General features: G+C 42.7%; 1 pseudogene; it reads left to right on the forward strand.

Moving 5' to 3' along the window:
• LOC135557366 (glutamate receptor ionotropic, kainate 2-like) overlaps positions 1-13,538 on the forward strand; it is a 192,369-nt pseudogene that overhangs the window by 63,810 nt on the left and 115,021 nt on the right.

The following is a 13,538-nucleotide window of genomic DNA, read 5'->3' on the forward strand; positions in this document are numbered from 1 at the left end:
AGCAACATGTAGCTCCCCCAAAGCCCGGGTAAGATCTGTAAGTGTCACGTTGTTGCAGGTGCCTCCCGCCATGTCTGTCTCGTTGTTTAGTGGGGAGTAGGCCTCAGCTGTGAATTTATTGTCCTTTGGTCGCTTATTACTCGGCATTTTCATATAAAGAGTTACAATCTTGTATTAGAAAGAAACGTTTGTTGTAAAAAGTTCCAAAGTAGGTTAAATTAGACTATTTCGCAAAAAAGTTGCAGGAGCCTCTCACACACAGCCGTTCACTCCAACATGCTAGCTCCGCCCCCATCTTTCTAAGTCTGAGGGTGGTTTTAACATTCCAGACTTGGAATTGTAATAATAATAATCCCCAGAATCATTTTATGTCTATTTTCAAAGAATAAAGCTAAGAACATTAACAACTTCATAGTGTTATGAGAATTTCGTTAAACTTCAATTAATCTACTCAGTCTGCAACCCAGAGTTTGTAAGATTCTGGTTGAATGAAGCAGACAAGTCCCAGCTTACAAAAATCAAAGTGTTTATTCACGAGGACGTCCTAGTCCGTTGTACAAAACCATCCATTTTATACTGGCTCCTTACGCACATACCTTCACACACAAACAGTAGGTATCCTAAGCACACACTGTATCACTACCCAGCCGACAGTTCCATTCCCCTGAGATTAGGGAGACCTTGAAGTACTTCCTGTCCTCTCCCAAGTCTCTGAGGCCTAGCCAGGTCGGCACCGAATTTACGCCTTGCTCAGACAGTCTGTTTGTCCACTAACCTAATTATGACTAAAACTACACACAACATCAGATTATAATGTTATGATTCTAATCAATTTCATACAATTATAAGGTTTCAGAGTGGAATTATTTAATTATCTTTCAACATTGAAATTATTTTATCACATAGTTAAGAACGCTATAAGGATATGGAAGAAAATAAAACATATTCTACAAGAATCAATATCACTCCCTAAAAACACAACCTTATGGAACACTCCTTGGATAGCTTTTCAGAAATTATAAATTGGTCCTCATGGAAAACTAATGGCATAGAAACCGTAAATAGGGTTACCACATTTAAAATACCCAAATGCGGTAAATTATTTTGCGGGACAGTGAAGCCTGTGTACATTTTTTGGGGGCACATTCTGCCTCGTTTTTTTGGGGACTATTCAGCTAACCATCCTAAAGTCTCATAAGAAACTAGGTAGAGCAAGTAATGTTATACTATTTGGTTATGTATTGTAGAATACAAATTAAATATTATGTGATCTTTTAAGATCTTTCATTGATTCAGCTTTGGTCTTACTTTACTAAATGAGCACCATGAGAAGTGGCGCTCTGCCAGTACACCACCACGGCTCCTGCTGCACCGAACGAGCTACTTGATCCACACCAGGTTTACTCTTCTGCCTCGTGCAACATTTGGTGATACAGAAACGAGAGACCACGTGTGAAAATCTGGGAATATTTGGCCAAGTAAACTTTGCTGGTTGGTCTAAGTTCTCATCGAATGAAAAACTGTTAGGAAGGGAGATTTAAAATGGGATTGAGTGAAGTACCTGCACATATAATGTTCAATGAGCAACTAATGAGCATGGAGAGACTCAAGTATGACATCATTACCTTTTAGTCTAATATAGCTGTTTACTAACTTGTGTAGCTCTTCGTCAGAAGCATGCTTTTTGATAGTAGTTAATCCCATCTGTCCTCTCCAAATGTATTTTGAATTTATCTCGACATTTCTCATCCTTTCATTGGTTGATGCTAGGCCTATGACATTGGCCTACCGTGTCACCTTGCTCTGTGTAGAATATCAGATCTTAACGATTGGAGAAGTATTTAAAATCACCAGTACCACATCCTTATAATATATTTATTTTAGTGCAAGGTGAAATCTTTTTAGTCTTTTTAGTCTCCTGAGGGGGAAAAAGTGTTGTCTTAACGACTGTCTTGGTGTGTTTGAACCATGACAGTTCGCTGGTGATGTGGACACCAAAGAACTTGAAACTCTCGACCCGCTGGACTACAGTCCCGTCGACATTAACCTCTTACACTTATGGTGGCGCTATTTCATTTTTGGAAGAAAAACGTTCCCGTTTTAAACAAGATATTTTGTCACAAAAAGATGCTCGACTATGCATATAATTGCTACTGTTCGAAAGAAAACACTCTGACGTGTCCAGAAATACAAATATCTTCTCTGTGCGTGCCCTTTAACGTGAGCTTCAGGCAAAACCAAGATGACTTGGCATCCAGGAAATGACAAGTATTTTTGAGGCTCTGTCTTTCATGATCTCCTTATATGGCTGTGAACGCAAGAGGAATGAGTCTGCCCTTTCTGTCGTTTCCCCAAGGTGTCTGCAGCATTGTGACGTATTTCAGATCGTTGGAAGATTGACCATAAGAGACCACATTTACCACGTGTCCGCCCGGTGTCCTGCGCCGAAATTGGTGCGCAAAAGTCACCTGCCAGTATTTTTCCATGGGGCACAGAGAGAAAGAAAGCTTCCACGAACTGCATGTCAATGAAGAGATATGTGAAAAAACACCTTGAGGATTGATTCCAAACAACGTTTGCCATGTTTCGGTCGATATTATGTAGTTAATCCGGAAAAAGTTTCACGTTGTAGGTGACTGCATTTTCGGTTCGTTTCGGCCAGGCGCAATGTAGAAAACGGAACGATTTCTCCTACACACAGACGCTTTCAGGAAACACTGCGCATTTGGTATGTGGCTGGGAGTCTCCTCATTGAAAACATCAGAAGCTCTTCAAAGGTAAATGATTTTATTTATTTGGTTATCTGGCTTTTGTGAAAATGTTGCGTGCTACATGCTACACAAAATGCTATGCTAGCTTTGCATACTCTTACACAAATTAGTCAATTTCTATGGTTCAAAAGCATATTTTGAAAATCTGAGATGACAGTGTTGTTAAGAAAAGGCTAAGCTTGAGAGCAAACGCATTATTTTACTTTTATTTGCGATTTTCAGAAATCGTTAACGTTGCGTTATGCTAATGAGCCTGAGGCTTAGTCACAATCCCGGATCCGGGATGGGGAGTTTCAAGAGGTTAATGGGGGCCTGTTCGGCCCACATTTTCCTGTAGTCCACGATCAGCTCCTTTGCTTCCTCACCTTGAGGTAGAGGTCGAAGGACCCCAGTATTAAGGATCAGCGTGGCAGCGTGGACCCCCACCTGGGGTCCTTAGCTTAGTGATGAGCTTTGTGAGCACTATGGTGTTGAACGCTGTAGTCAATGAACAGCATTCTCACATGTGTTGCATATGTCCAGTTGGGAAAGGGCAGTGTGCAGTGCGATTGAGATTGCGTCATCTGTGGATCTGTTGGGGCGGTATGCAAATTGGAGTGAGTCTAGGGTATCCGGGAGGATGCTGTTGATGAAGGCCATAACCAGCCTTTCAAAGCACTTAATGGCTACTGACGTGAGTGCTATGGGGCAGTGATCATTTAGGCAGGTTACCTTCGCTTCCTTGGGCACAGGGGCTACAGTGGTATGCTTGAAACATTTAGGTATTACAGACTCGGTCAGGGAGAGGTTGAAAAGTGAAGACACTTGCCAGTTTCTCAGCGCATGCTTTGAGAACACGTCCTGGTCATCTGTCTGGCCCCGTGACTTTATGAATGTTGACCTGTTTAATTAAAGGTCTTGCGTTATCACACAGTCGTCCAGAACAACTGGTGCTCTCATGCATGCTTCAGTGTTGCTTGCCTCGAAGCATGCATAAAAGGCATTTAGCTCATCTGGTAGGCTCACATCACTGGGCAGCTCACATCTGGGTTTCCAGTTTTAGTCTAATAGTTTTCAAGCCCTGCCACATCCCACAATGTCAGAGCCGGTGTCGTAGGATTCAATCTTAATCCTGCATTGACACTTTGCTTGTTTGATGGTTTGTCTGAGAGCATAGCAGGATTTCAAATAAGCGTCCGGATTAGGGTCCCGTTCCTTGAAAGTGGCAGCTCTAGCCTTTAGCTCGATGTTGATTTTGCCTTTAATCCACAGCTTGTGGTTTGAATATGTACACCATTGTTCAAAGTATGGTGCCACATAGAAACGTCCTTCTTTTTGAAAGAAAAGAAACATCCTTCTTTTTGAAAGAAAAGCAACACTTTTTTTGCCCATTTAAATAACAATTGATCAGTACAATTGTTAATATTGTAAATGACTATTGTAGCTGGAAACCGATGATTTTTAATGGAGTATCTACATAGGTGTACAGAGGCCCATTATCAGCCCCCATCACTCCTGTGTTCCAATGGCACATTGTGTTAGCTAATCCAAGTTTATCATTTTAAAAGGCTAATTGACATTAGAAAACCATTTTGCAATGAATGATTTAAAGAAGCAATTAAACTGTCCTTTAAACTAGTTGAGTATCTGGAGCATTAGCATTTGTGTGTTTGACTACAGGCTCAAAATGGCTGGAAACAAATTTACTTTCTTCTGAAACTTGTCAGTCCATTCTTGTTCTGAGAAATGAAGGCTATTCCATGTGAGAAATTGACAAACTGAAGATCTCATACAACGCTGTGTACTACTCACTTTACAAACTGGCTCTAGTGCACAAATGAGCAAGAGGACAGGTACATTAGTGTCTAGTTTGAGAAACAGACGCCACACAAGTCCTCAATTGGCAGCTTTATGAAATAGAACACCAGTCTCAACGTCAACAGTGAAGAGGCGACTCCGAGATGCTGGATGAAGGATGAGTTGCAAAGGAAAAGCCATATCTCAAACTGGCCAATAAAAATAAAAGATTTACATGTGCAAAAGAACATGGACACTGGACAGAGGAACTTTGCCTAGAAGTCCAGCATCCCAGAGACGCTCCTTCAGTGTTGACGTTGTGACTTGCAGGTACTATTTAATGAAGCTGCCAGTTGAGGACCTCTGATTTTTGGTTCCAACCGCCATGTCTTTGTGAGACGCAGAGTAGGTGAACGGATGATCTCCACATGTGTGGTTCCCATCAGGGAGCATGGAGGAGGAGGTGTGATGGTGTGGGCGTGCTTTGCTGATGACACTTTCTGTGATTTATTTAGAATTCAAGGCACACTTAACCAGCATAGCTACCACAGCATTCTGCAGCGACACGCCATCCCATCTGGTTTGAGCTTATTGGGACTATCGTTTCTTTTTCAACAGGACAATGACCCAAAACACACCTCTAGGCTGTGTAAAGTCTATTTGACCAAGAAGGAGAGAGATGGAGTGCTGCATCAGATTACCTGGCCTCCACGATCACCCGACCTCAACCCAATTGAGATGGGATGAGTTGGACCGCAGAGTGAAGGAAAAGCAGCCCACAAGTGCACAGTATATATGGGAACTCCTTCAAGACTTTTATATTGCATTCCTCATGAAGCTGGTTGAGAGAATGCCAAGAGTGTGCAAAGTTGTAATCAAGGCAAAGGGTGGCTCTGCCCCACCTGCTCTGAATGACGGGTCCCCACTGCATGAGAGCCAGTTTCATCATAGCGCTTGATGTTTTTTTTGCGACTGAACTTGAAGAAACTTTAACATTTATTGAAATCTTCCGCATTGACTGACATGCGTGTTTTAATGTAATGATGGATTTTTGTTCCTTTTTGCTTATTTGAGCTGTTCTTGCCATAATATGGACTTGGTCTTTTACCAAATAGGGCTATTTCTTTATACCACCCCTACCTTGTCTCAACACAACTGATTGGCTCAAACGCATTAGGAAAGAAATTCCACATTATCTTTTAACAAGGCACACCTGTTAATTGAAATGCATTCCAGGTGACTACCTCGTGAAGCTGGTTGAGAGAATGCCAAGAGTGTGCAAAGCTGGCGAAGGGTGGCTACTTTGTAGAATCTCAAAATAAAATATATTTTGACTTATTCTATAATATAAAAAATAGTTCAAATAAAGAAAAACCCTGAAATGAGTTGGTGTCCAAACTGTTGGCTTGTCCTTTATATAAAAATAATTAAGTATCAAGCATGAATCGGGCTATTTCTTTTTATTTTAGGATCTTTTTGCTTTGGATATGGAGCCTTATCGGTACAGCGGAGTCAACCTGACGGGATTCCGGATCCTAAACACTGAAAACTCTCAGGTGTCATCGATCATCGAGAAGTGGTCCATGGAACGCCTTCAAGCCCCACCCAAAGCGGACTCAGGCCTCCTGGACGGATTCATGACGGTACGGTTCAAACTGCTCATGGCTCTTTTGTGCTGTGCATGAACAAACATGTTTATTGCGGTACTTAATCAAATTATATTGCTACATTTATGGGATTTTTCTAGTACACACACTGTGTAAAGCCATTGTGTATGGAATGGTCAGTTTATATGAAATGTGAAATATGACAATGTAAGGAGAGAGTTACTTTTCTGGGTAACAGGGCAGGATAGCCAGGGCTTTAGTCCAGGTGAGAGGCTCTCTGGGAGGGCACCAAGGTTGGGAAGTAATCCCGTCTGGAGCTTTGGGGCTGAAGCTCCTGGGTCTAAATGCGCTCTAATGAGACGATGTGGATGGTAATGGACGTTTATCTGCACTCCTTCATTCGCCTCCTCTATCCGCTGGGAACCCTGCCAAAATATGACAATCTGTCAGTGTAAGGAGAGAGAGAGAGAGCAAATTGGACGGTAATGATGGGCTCTACTTTTTTTCCGGGGTGCCATCCAAAAAAGCCAGCAACGGTGAGGTAATTTGAAAGTGAAAAAAAATAAGTGGAGGCATGGTCATTCAAGGTCTTTCTCTATTTATTTGTCTGAAACCGCCAATTACTTAATTTCACTTGCATGATATGAAGTCCCTGGGGAGATGTGTGCCTGTGTTTTTCTGTTTGGTATCTCTTTCCTCTGTCTGGGTATAAGATGGCAGTAGATCCATGGTGAATCTTCAGAGATACAGAAGCAGAAAGCAATAACAGTGTCAGAAACTGAAATGTATGCTTGTGAACTGGAATTTAGTCTTACCCTGATCCTGCTTACTTATGGTCGTGCAATGTGATATCATGTCCTACTGTAGTTCTCTGTTTTTCATGGAAGCTGCAACCCCTAAACTAGAGCACTTTCAAGCTTATCCAATGCACATTTAGCTGCATTCATTCGGGTCATTCATTCGGGAATCTGCTCTGATGTCTTGCCAGAGAATGACCCATTGCCACATAAGGAAGCATACCACCCCTAAAGCAATTCCCCTAGGCATATACCCAAGATAAAACAACAATGCTGTTTTTCATGCATTAAGGATTAAAGTTGCCACACCTATTTGGAGTAATTCCTACCCTAGAGCAAAAAGTATTGGTTCATTCTCGAAGGCTGACGCAGGCTGTTAATACATATTCAGCAATTGAGGGTGGGAACATTGTGGTAATTTCCACATGTAGCAGAGAAATAACAACAAATATTGCACTATTAGCCCATACAAATGCATTGAATAACAGATTCACTACATGGAGAAACAAAAATCTAAACAAAGTTTGTTCTGAAGTGTCTCTTATATCTGAGAGATAAGAAAGATCTGGATTCTTTGTTTTATTTTTTTACATGTATTTAACCCCTTATTTTTGACTCTAAACATTCTCCATATATATATTTCCATATATATATTTCCATACATTATCTCAACTGTTACCGGGGGATCTTCAGACAAGTCTTGTGAGTTCCACGGTTGTCCTAGAGCAAAACAACCAACATGTTCAAGAGAGTCTCACCTTTCCACTGAGGGGTCATATTAGTGTGGAGCCCAAACTGCTACAGACAGAAGTTGGCAGATCGGCTGTACCGACTTCAGACGAGTCCCAAGACGCTTATGGGGGTCGTCAAGCCAAACTGTTCAGACACTACATACAGTGGGGCAAAACAAGTATTTAGTCAGCCACCAATTGTGCAAGTTCTCCCACTTAAAACCTGTTAAGGCTCGGGACAATACTGCCCCCTTTGGATGAATTGCGTGCCCATAGTAAACTGAAAAAAAATCTGTCCAAAATTGCTAATATATGCATATAATAAATATTATTGAATAGAAAACACTCTAAAGCTTCTAAAACCATTTGAATTATGTCTGGATGTATAGCAGAACTCACAGGGCAGCCAATCTCCCAAACTAGTTTTCTTATCCAGAAAGTTGGGCCAACTTTGACGTCATCGCCCCCACCCTTCCCAACCAGCTATGGATCTGGGAACAGTTTCTATGTCTTCTGTGAGATGTCCTCTATCAGTAGAGCGTATAATTATGCAAATCCCGCGAGCTTTGACCCTTTGGCAGGCAAAATTGTGAGTGTTGCGAGAAAATAGATGCGCGTTCGGACGCGAATTGTACACAGTCATTCCTCCGTTCCAGATTGAGAGGAATTGCTTTTGTCCGGTTGAATCGCCAATTGTTTTGTACGTTAATAACATCCTAAAGCTTGATTCTGCACTTAGTTTGACCATTTTAGTCGACACATAATATGTAATTTTGAAGTTTTGACACGCAACTGTTCGGGACCAGAAGTCATTTTGGATGCATTTCAGCTGGAACTTGAAGCATATGCTAATACAAAGACACACGACTTGAAACCAAACAATGTTTTGGGTAAGTATGACTCCTTCCACTACACTTTCGCCGTAAAACATTTTAGAAATCTGACACGCTGGGTAGATGAACAAGGTGTGTATCTTTCATTTGAGCTATTGGACTCGTTAATGTGTGGAGGTTAAATATTTCTAAGAATATTTTTGCATTCTGTGCGCCACTTTATGAGTTGAGGGGGTGGGGGGGGGGACATGTAGCGTGAACACGTTAAAAAGACGAGGCCTGTAATTTTCATCATAGGTACACTTCAACTATGACAGACAAAATGACAAAAAAAAGACAGAGAATCACATTGTAGGATTTTTAATTATTTGCAAATTATGGTGGAAAATAAGTATTTGGTCAATAACAAAAGTTTATCTGAATACTTTTTTATATACCCTTTGTTGGCAATGACAGAGGTCAAGCGTTTTCTGAAAGTCTACACTGTTGCTGGTATTTTGGCCCATTCCTCCATGTAGATCTCCTCTAGAGCAGTGATGTTTTGGGGCTGTTGCTGGGCAACACAGACTTTCAACTCCCTCCAAAGATTTTCTATGGGGTTGAGATCTGGAGACTAGCTAGGCCACTCCAGGACCTTGAAATGCTTCTTACGAAGCCACTCATTCGTTGCCCGGGCGGTGTGTTTGGGATCATTGTCATGCTGAAAGACCCAGCCACGTTTCATCTTCAATGCCCTAGCTGATGGAAGGAGGTTTTCACTCAATCTCACGATAGATGGCCCCATTCATTCTTTCCTTTACACCGATCAGTCGTCCTGGTTCCTTTGCAGAAAATCAGCCCCAAAGCATGTTTCCACCCCCATGCTTCATGGGTGTTCTTTGGATACAACTCGGCATTCTTTGTCCTCCAAACACGACAAGTTGAGTGTTTACCAAAAAGTTTCATCTGACCATATAACATTCTCCCAATCTTCTTCTGGATCATCCAAATGCTCTCCAGCAAACTTCAGATGGGCCTGGACATGTACTGGCTTAAGCAGGGGGACACGTCTGGCACTGCAGGATTTGAGTCCCTGGCGGCGTAGTATGTTACTGATGGTAGGCTTTGTTACTTTGGTCCCAGCTCTCTGCAGGTCATTCTCTAGGTCCCCCCGTTTGGTTCTGGGATTTTTGCTCACTGTTCTTGTGATCATTTTGACCCCACGGGGTGAGATTTTGCATGGAGCCCCAGATCGAGGGAGATTATCAGTGGTCTTGTTGGTCTTCCATTTCCTAATAATTGCTCCCACAGTTGATTTCTTCAAACCAAGCTGATTACCTATTGCATATTCAGTCTTCCCAGCCTGGTGCAGGTCTACAATTTTGTTTCTGGTGTCCTTTGACAGCTCTTTGGTCTTGGCCATAGTGGAGTTTGGAGTGTGACTGTTTGAGGTTGTTGGACAGGTGTCTTTTTATACTGATAACAAGTTCAAACAGGTGCCATTAATACAGGTAACGAGTGGAGGACAGAGGAGCCTCTTAAAGAAGTTACAGGTCTGTGAGAGCCAGAAATCTTGCTTGTTTGTAGGTGACCAAATGCTTATTTTCCACCATAATTTGCAAATAAATTCATTAAATCCTACAATGTGATTTTCTTATTTTTTCTTATTTTGTCTGTCATAGTTGAAGTGTACCTATGATGAACATTACAGGCCCCATCTTTTTAAGTGGGAGAACTTGCACAATTGTTGGCTGACTAAATTATTTTTTGCCCCACTGCACGTTTTTGTGAGAAGACCGATTTTTGGGCTGTCTCGTGGCCAGACGTACAGTGCTCTAGATCGGTCACCTTCCAGGCAGATGCGGAAGGCCAGCAGAAGTAGATTGAGATGCAGCCCATTTTTAAAGCCAATTTTTAAACAACTATCTCCAGCTTAAACTGGTGGATTTTGCTGGATCCAATCAAGTTGTACAAACATCTCAAAGATAATCAATGGAAACAGGATGCACCACTTGAGCTCAATTTCGAGTCTCCGTTTTTTTAAATCATACTTTGCACATGTAGGTGCATTAGCCCAACCTCCCTACAATATTTAAAGTCGGAGGGGATATTCAGCTCATTCCCATTAGAGCTAACAGGCATAGGGTCATCTGCAGCTATTTGTTGAGTGAGCTGAAACTTTTCCAAGGTCACTGGCTAACAGCGTGTGAGCAGAGCAGACTGAGCATTTGACAGACCTCCCTCAAGTTGCTGGATGCTGGGGCGGGAACTGGGAGAGCAGTGTTGGCAGAGCTCAGTCCACCTGGAGGAAGCTCCGGCCAAAGGAGTGGAGTTGCTGCAGGGGACCGGAGTGGCTGCCAATGCTCCATTCTGGGTGTGCAAAGGAGGCCTTGGTGTTTCTGTTGCAGGGTTAGGGCTGCCATTGGAGGCAGAAGTGTCAAAGCCCTGCCATTGGGATGGGAGTAGAGTAGGGAGGGTAACCAAACCTAGCTTGGGAAGGAGGGTGTAGGGAGAAGAGCACTGTGGCGAAGCTCCAAACTCTCAGTATATGAGGGCTGATTATGAGAATGATACATGGTATAGGCTGCATCATGTGGTGCACTACCCTCAACCGGGTAGTGGTCGGTGCTGGGCTGAGTTGAAGTGGGCCAGGTCTATTAGAGCTGTGCTGTGATGGGCCAGGTCTGGTAGAGATTTGCTGTGATGGACCGGGTCTGGTTGATGATCTACACTGATTGAAGTTGATTTTAACGATGGACGTCAATAAGTGATCATTGCTTTCACCTGGAACCCTAGACCTACTGCCCCAACAGATCCACAGATGAGGCAATTTAAATTGCACTCCTCAGTGCCCTTTCCCACCTGGACAAAACAAACACCTATAGTACCAGTCAAAAGTTTGGACACCGCTACTCATTCCAAGGTTTATCTTTATTTTTACAAATTTTTACATTGTGGAATAAAAGTGAATAATGTACTTTTTAATAATGTACTTTTTAACATACGTTTTCCCTGACACCCAAAAGTACTCATTACATTTTTTTCTCCAGCAATTATTTTGACAATTCTTGCCAATATGCAGGATCACACAGTAATGGTAATCACACACCATAATATACACACAACATTTAAGACACAACAACAATACTGCTCTATCCAACCCAAATCCAAACCTTTCAAAAATATAAACATCTACCTATTTTTTTTCTTTGTTCGGTCCTTGGAAATGACATCCTTTCAGTGTTTTTATATATTTTTATTCCACCCCCCCCCCCCAAAAAAAAAATAGGATAGGAATAGGATTGGAAAAGGTGTTCTAAAATCAGTAGCACTTTCCAGTGTGTGGCCAGTAGCCTTCAGTCATCTTGAAGGGAATCAGTCAATTAGGAACAAACCGAAGGAAATGTACAGAACAAACTTATATGACCTTCCAAAGTATCCCTAGCTTATCTTGTTCCATCTCCAGAATACAGTGTTGTAGCAGATGGTTGCCAGGACAACACCATCCCAGAGTCACCTTGTGGTGTCATGGCTGATTGATAGACTGACTACAGACGTCCTCCTCATTCTGTTTCAGTCACAGGAAAACATGCAGATATGCACGCAGTGTTTGGCTCACTATACTTGCCCCTGAATTGATGCATTACATACTGTATAATCACATGAATGCTGAGTTCGCTGGGATAGTCCAACAGTGTGTGAATAAACTCTGTATAATAAACTCTGTGTATACTGTGTGTTTCCCTCAGCCAGGACGAGAAGCCCACACACAAAACATGTGTGAATGAATAATAAGAGCAGGGATCATAATTACACCAACTCGTGTGTGTGTGTCCGTGTGCATGTGTGCGTGCACATGCATGCAGGTAGGGATACGAATTAAACCAACTTGTGTGTTTTGGGTGGGTGTTTGTGTGTGTTTTATGAATGCAGGTATGTGTTGGTGAATGTGTGTGTGTGTGTGCCTGTATATGCGTGTGTGTTTGTACTGTATATGTGTGTATACTTCATCCTACAGCAAGTGTTAGTGTTCCTCAGTGCTCTCGACCCTAAAGTCACAGTGTAGCTAAACAACACGGACATGTGCACCATGCTAACGAGGTGAAACGCTTACTTACAATAAAACCACACCTGGCCACACCACACCTATTAAAACCTGTCAAAAACATTGTCAAATTTAGCACACACACACATTGCATTGGCCAATAACTGTAAAAATGTCATTGACACAACACGATAGAGTAAACATCCCTCCTTTTTGTGGCTGTGTTCCACCAGAGTATAGAGAAACTACAGCTATCGCGCCTCATCCAGTGCCTCCAGTACAGTAAACACAGATGGCAGGAGGGAGGGCGCTAGCTGGGGAGAACAAGCTCTCCTCCCAGTATTAACAAGCCCTGCTGGGACCAGAGGAAAAGGAGGGAAGGAGAACCACCCACACAGTGAGAGATGGAGGAACCTGCTCTATATGGCAGCCACAGCTACAGCCACAGTCACGCTCTGATTAGCAGCGTTAACCTGAAACAAGCTGGAGGTTTGATATGGAGGTAGATTGCTGACAAAATATTCCTGAAGAAAAATTGCAAATTAATCCACCATAGTTTGGTGAGGGAGGAGGAAGAGGAGGAGATGGGATATACTGGGTTTTACAACTACTCAATGCCAAGCAGGGGGAGATGTTCCCCCAGCACGAGGTGCCCTCGGGAGGGGAAGGACTTGGCACAGACCCTCCCCTCCCTGGAACTTACATGGCTAGATTCTGGCTTCCATACTCTCCATCCTTCCGTGCAAGGCCTTGGGCCCTCATGCAGCAACAGTTTACTGAATGGGGAAATGTAACGGAGCACTCCTGTTGCCATGGCAACCCACACTCGGTTGATCTGAGTCCGACCCAAGCCCACCCCCTGTCAGGCTAGAAAACAAGCGACAGCTTTGTGGACTGTGATGTGTGCTTTGGACCTTTTAGCTGGACTGGCGGGGTTCTTTGTGACCATTACGGTTCCTGTGATGTGTGCTTGGACCTTTTAGCTGGACTGGCGGGGTT

The sequence above is a fragment of the Oncorhynchus masou genome, chromosome 16 (assembly GCF_036934945.1).
Source record: "Oncorhynchus masou masou isolate Uvic2021 chromosome 16, UVic_Omas_1.1, whole genome shotgun sequence".
NCBI classification, from domain to species: Eukaryota; Metazoa; Chordata; class Actinopteri; order Salmoniformes; family Salmonidae; genus Oncorhynchus; species Oncorhynchus masou.